Raw genomic sequence first — 7017 nt, 5'->3', positions numbered from 1 at the left:
CATTCCTGCCATGTTCATGTTTTCATTGGTTTTGTTTTCTGTTCATCGTTCATGTATTGTGTAGTTTTGTCTTAGTAGCTGTTTTGCCACATTGTTTTCATTAATTGTTACCTTAGTTTTCACTTCAGTCTTGGTTTTGTTCTGTTTATTTAATTTCTTGTATTATGCTTTAGTCTGGCCTTTTCTGTGAAGTTTACTTTTGTCTCTGCTTTTGTTTTCAGTTTATCACTTAGTTTTCTGTTTAGTCATTTTAGACATTATCTGTTATTCTGTCGTCTGTGGGTTTGTTTGCCATTTTGTTCTTAGTTTTTATACTCTAGCCATGGTCAGTTCCGTTCTAGTTTTGTCTTAGTCTTTTATATTCTGGCTGGTCTGTCCACTTTAACATGTACAAGTTTTTGGGGTCATTTCTTTCCGTTTGCATGTCATGATGTTTAGTTGTTTTTTCTGTTTTCTTTCATCTCTGTCTCATTGCACTTGTCTCTGCATTTTGTTATTTCTGTTTTTTCTTCATCAGAATTACCTTTTGGTTTTTGCTGTTCAGTATTTTTGCACTAAGTCACGCCCACGTGAACTTTTCTGTTTCTTCTGTTTGCCACGCCCTCTTCCTGGTTCTTCCAACACACCTGTTCTCACTTTCCTCATTTCCACTTTGGTTATTTAAACTCTCTGCCTTCACTCAAGCCCCGCCAGTTCATTGATTTTCACAGTCCTCGTACCAGCCTTTTCATAGCTCTACCTTGTTTTGCCGTGTACTGACCCAGCTCTGTTTTGTGACCTCGTCTTGCTGCTGCCCACGTACTTTGTCTGCGTGTGTTAAAGACCTGAGCCTGCCTTTTTGACGACGCCCTGGCCTGCCGACTATCTGTACCTCTGCATCCATGACTGCCTAACTGTGTACAGAATCCAAGCTCATTTTTTGACCGATAAAGCCTTTCAATTTCAATTCCATTGTCTGTGAGTTTTTGCATTTGGGTCCCACAACCTTTGGTGCCACATCACCCCGAGTTCCTGACACCATTAAACCTGATGGAGCTTGAGAGGTGCTGCAAAGAGAACTGGAGAAAACTGTCCAAAGATAGGTGCGTCAAGCTTGTAGCACCATATTCAAGAACATTTGAGGCTATAATTGCTGCCAAACGTGCATCAACAAAGTACTGAGCAAAGCATCTGAATACTTATGCACGTGTTTTCATTTTTTGGTAATAAATTTGCAAAAATGTAAAAACTTTTTTTGGATGCACTGTATTAAATATTTTTAAAATCCCAATGATCTAAGCTATCAGTCCACCAAATCTGGTGCAGATGTGAGAAATCACTGCACAGGACCTCCTGCTACACAGAGAGGATCAAAGCTATAGATGTCCAAAATCACAACAAACCTATCATAGTCATAGGGTGTGAGACAGGGTTCACCCTGGACAGGATGCCAGTCTGTCGCAGGGCCACATGTAGACAAAACACATACATTCACACCTGCATGCACACCTACGGACAGATTAGTTTCTAATCCACCTAACCTGCAGGTCTTTGGATGTGGGAGGAAGCCAGAGCACCCGGCAGGAACCCACAGATTTGCGGGAGAACATGCAAACTCCACATAGAAAGGCTACAGGTGGGAATCAATCCCATGACTTTCTTGCTGTGAGGCAACAGTGCTAAAACTACTAAGCCACCCACTGTGCTGCCCTAAACTGTAAATTACTTCACAAAACTACTACAGTCATTCTTTAGACATCTCTGTGCAACTCTCTGTAACTCAAATAAGAGTCAGCATCAACAAAATCATTTTACACTGTTTTATCAGTTATTATTATTTTAAATAATTTTAATCATGAGTTAAATGGCTCTTCTGGGTCACTGTAGGACTATTTCTGTACTTACCTTTTAGCAAGTCAAACTGTTACTGAATCAGAACTGAGGTGATGTCAAATACGGGGAGAAAATTTGGTTTACAGATTTTCCCAGCTCCTTTTTGTACCAATACCACACTGTCTCTCTTATCCTCTTTGTCCGTATGATCCCTCCATCAGTCCTCACTTTTTTCTTCTCATGTAAACAGGTCAGAGCCGGAGGGGAAGTTATCGACCCTATGTGTGGGCAGCATCCAATCAGAAAACAGATGTTCAGAGGTGGCCTGGCTCGACCCCTGGATGTCGTGTCTTGTTGCCTTCCTGCTGTGGTCCCTGGTTGGGTGCCCACTGTGCCCCTGGGGGGGTGCTGCATTGTTTGGCACTTCTCTCATATGCAGTGCTCAGTTGATGTCTGAGGCCCCCTGGTGGGCTCGAGTGACTCAACTGCGCTGGGATATTTGAAGGGATTGGGGCTACACCTGCACTGGACTCTGGCGAGGGCGGTCACATCTCCTCCTCTCTCCTCTATCTCTGCTCCAACCTTCAGGTCCCCTACTTCACCAGACTGTGAATTCTGCAAACTACTTGTATATTGGATTAACCATGGAATTGATTAAAAAAAAAAAAAATCAATTTTATTTATATAGCACCAAATCACAACAAACAGTTGCCCAAGGCACTTTATATTGTAAGGCAAAGCCATACAATAATTACGGAAAAACCCCAACGGTCAAAATGACCCCCTGTGAGCAAGCACTTGGCGACAGTGGGAAGGAAAAACTCCCTTTTAACAGGAAGAAACCTCCAGCAGAACCAGGCTCAGGGAGGGGCAGTCTTCTGCTGGGACTGGTTGGGGCTGAGGGAGAGAACCAGGAAAAAGACAAGCTGTGGAGGGGAGCAGAGATCAATCACTAATGATTTAGCAAAAAAGAAAGTTTTAAGCCTAATCTTAAAAGTAGAGAGGGTGTCTGTCTCCCTGATCCGAATTGGGAGCTGGTTCCACAGGAGAGGAGCCTGAAAGCTGAAGGCTCTGCCTCCCATTCTACTCTTACAAACCCTAGGAACTACAAGTAAGCCTGCAATCTGAGAGCGAAGCGCTCTATTGGGGTGATATGGTACTATGAGGTCCCTAAGATAAGATGGGACCTGATTATTCAAAACCTTATAAGTAAGAAGAAGAATTTTAAATTCTATTCTAGAATTAACAGGAAGCCAATGAAGAGAGGCCAATATGGGTGAGATATGCTCTCTCCTTCTAGTCCCCGTTAGTACTCTAGCTGCAGCATTTTGAATTAACTGAAGGCTTTTCAGGGAACTTTTAGGACAACCTGATAATAATGAATTACAATAGTCCAGCCTAGAGGAAATAAATGCATGAATTAGTTTTTCAGCATCACTCTGAGACAAGACCTTTCTAATTTTAGAGATATTGCGCAAATGCAAAAAAAGCAGTCCTACATATTTGTTTAATATGCGCTTTGAATGACATATCCTGATCAAAAATGACTCCAAGATTTCTCACAGTATTACTAGAGGTCAGGGTAATGCCATCCAGAATAAGGATCTGGTTAGACACCATGTTTCTAAGATTTGTGGGGCCAAGTACAATAACTTCAGTTTTATCTGAGTTTAAAAGCAGGAAATTAGAGGTCATCCATGTCTTTATGTCTGTAAGACAATCCTGCAGTTTAGCTAATTGGTGTGTGTCCTCTGGCTTCATGGATAGATAAAGCTGGGTATCATCTGCGTAACAATGAAAATTTAAGCAATGCTGTCTAATAATACTGCCTAAGGGAAGCATGTATAAAGTGAATAAAATTGGTCCTAGCACAGAACCTTGTGGAACTCCATAATTAACCTTAGTCTGTGAAGAAGATTCCCCATTTACATGAACAAATTGTAATCTATTAGATAAATATGATTCAAACCACCGCAGCGCAGTGCTCTTAATACCTATGGCATGCTCTAATCTCTGTAATAAAATTTTATGGTCAACAGTATCAAAAGCAGCACTGAGGTCTAACAGAACAAGCACAGAGATGAGTCCACTGTCTGAGGCCATAAGAAGATCATTTGTAACCTTCACTAATGCTGTTTCTGTACTATGATGAATTCTAAAACCTGACTGAAACTCTTCAAATAGACCATTCCTCTGCAGATGATCAGTTAGCTGTTTTACAACTACCCTTTCAAGAATTTTTGAGAGAAAAGGAAGGTCTTATGCTGGTCTAAGAACACTATTGACACAATTTTTTCAACAAGGAAATCAGGGCTGGGGGACCCTGAGTGCCCAGATGGAACCTACCCTGTGGGCTGTGTTCTTGATGCGTGGGAGATATGGCATTTCACATGCTTGGTGCCATTCTCTGTGGAGGACGTCGAGGTTTTATTTATATTTGGTTTTATTGTCGGAGGGCTGGTACTTATTGGTTTATGTGCTGCCCTGACCTACCGGCGAATTGGCAAGACGGCTGCCACCAGAACCACAACCCTTTACCTGTCTGTCATGATTAATGAGTTGAGCAAGGCGATACATTCTCAGACTGCGTTAACCCTTGAACTCAGATGCAAACTGGATAACATCTTGGAGCAAATGTACACCTTGCAAAGGAAGATGTTGGAGACCAGGGAATATTCAGATTGGAGTGTGACCACATGTTGCTGCAGCACCCCCACACTCACATCGCCTCAATTTGGAAAACGGACTGTTTCAAAGTTTAGTGCACATAAACAATGTCAAATGTGTATGTGTTGTCTTTGATTCTGATGTGTGCCATTATTACAGTAAACAAGTAATTATTGTCGACTAATTGCTGTATCTTGTCTGTTGTAATTGGAGTGTGGACGTAATCTCGTTGTTGTTGCACTCGTGTAATGACAGTGACAATAAATCTCATCCATCCATTCACTGCGGGGTACACCCATCTCTGGACACACCCCCTAAGCGGATTCCTTGCATGCTCCATTCAATCAGGTCCTAAATATACATGCAGAGCTTGCAGGGTGATAGGTCTACAGTGGGGGGGGGGCATCAGTTGGATTCATATGATTTAAATATGTCTATTGTTTGCACATGATCAGAATGTGTTCAATTAACTTTGTTTCTAATTGAGAAACATAAGAAAACTGTCACGGGTGGAGGATGATTAAGAGCCCAATGCAGAGATCACACAGGAATACGCAAAAACACATTTAATAACTCACTCCGAAACAGGTAAAAAGGCAATGCACAGGAGCTCAGTCTAATAATGGTGACAGTGTCTGTGAAGGAGGTGACAGGAGGACCATCAGCAAGACAGAAAAAAAGTCCAAAAAACACAAGAAGCAATCGACAGGTAAAAGTGTCCAAGTATGGCAGGCAAAACGGAAAAACACACTCGGGGAAATAAGGTTCTGCAACAAGAAGTCAAACACAAGGAAACACTGGAAGGACAGGCAAGAATAAGGCAAGCAAGAGAGGTGCCATTCAACATTCAAGCAAGAGACTGAAGGGAACACAGGGGTTTAAATAACGGAGGTGATGACAAACAGGAGACAAGTGACAGCGATGAGAAGAAAACCACAAACAATAGAAACGGTTGTCAAAATAAAACAGGCAGTGGACCAAAGATACTGGGAGCTAATAAGTATACATACTGAACAAAAATATAAATGCAACTTTTGTTTTGTTCCCATTTTTCATGAACTGAACTCAAAGATCCAAAACATTTTCTATATACACAAAAGACCTATTTCCCTCAAATATTGTTCACAAATCTGTTAGTGAGCACTTCTCCTTTGCAGAGATAATCCATTCCACCTCACAGCTGTGGCATATCAAGATGCTGATTAGACAGCATGATTATTGCAAAGGTGTGCCCGCGGCTGGCCACAATAAAAGGCCACTCTGAAATGTGTAATTTTATCACACAACAGCACAGATGTTGCAAGTTTTGAGGAAGCATGCAATTGGCATGCTGACTGTAGGAATGTCCACCAGAGCTGTTGCCCATGAACTGAATGTTCATTTTGTTGTGTATCCTGAAGTGTGTGAGTCCTCATAAGATTCGGATTACGTTGTGGAAAGAACACAACTTTATTACAAATAAAAGATGCAGCTTACAGGGCCATATATAGGAATGTGAAAGGGGGGTTCAAATCCTTGAGTTGGGGGTCCAGTGGGCCGCAGGGCCCCCGGTGGGGTCGAGGGGCAACACCCTCGTGGGGAGCTCGGGGGGGCAAAGCTCCCCGAAGCAGAAACTTTTTGAGGATTTCGAGGGGTAAAAAGCTACATAAATTTCATTTGAAACCCAAAATGTATCATTTTAGGAAATACATTTTTATATACAAATAGTCCTTGCTTGGGATTGGATCAGTTGCCATAAGAACCACCCAGGAAGAACTAAGATAATATTAATGCAAACTTTATACCTGCCTGTCGGTTGTGAATGACGCAACCGACAGGCGTGAAAAAACTCACGCATGCGCACGAAGGTTCAAACTTGGCTGATGCAAGCGCACATGATTCAAATCCATATAGTTTTTGCAAAAAAAAAGGTTGGATAGATTTCTAACAGACCTCGTATTTAGCGGTATTAATATTTGCGTTTACATTATGAATATGTACATATATGTATGTTATGTATTAAAATAGCGGTATTTAATTTGGCGACCTTGTTTAACTCGCGAAATTCACATAATCCCACGCGAATATTTACACCTTTACAGTATTTGCAACAGGAAGGAGAAGCTCCCTTTATTTCTCAGCTTATACATACATGTTTTTACAAACCAGACAAGTGTAATTGTGTGTCTACATGGGTATTTACAAGCCTACTAATCTGTTTGATATCAGAGGAGGATAGGGACCAGGGAGCAAAAATTCTCAACCCCATGGGAAAAGTTTATCTAGCAGTTTCCCCTTTCATCACTTAAGGGATTACTCTGGCAGAGGAAATTGAAACTTGAGGGTGTGTGATAATAGCTGTGTAACAGTTAGTGCTTGTTGCTTATTATCAATGAAAAGAAAATACATAACGTTGATATCCAGATCAGAAAATAATCAGAATTCTCGGGGGGTGGGTGGGGGTTCAGTTGAAGCCCCTGAACCCCCTCTATATACGGGCATGGCTTACACCTGCTGCTCACGCTCTCTCTGCTCACCAACACTGACTCCACGACAGGG

Source organism: Thalassophryne amazonica, chromosome 12, assembly GCF_902500255.1.
Source record: "Thalassophryne amazonica chromosome 12, fThaAma1.1, whole genome shotgun sequence".
Taxonomy (NCBI): domain Eukaryota; kingdom Metazoa; phylum Chordata; class Actinopteri; order Batrachoidiformes; family Batrachoididae; genus Thalassophryne; species Thalassophryne amazonica.
This window is presented reverse-complemented; position numbering follows the sequence as displayed.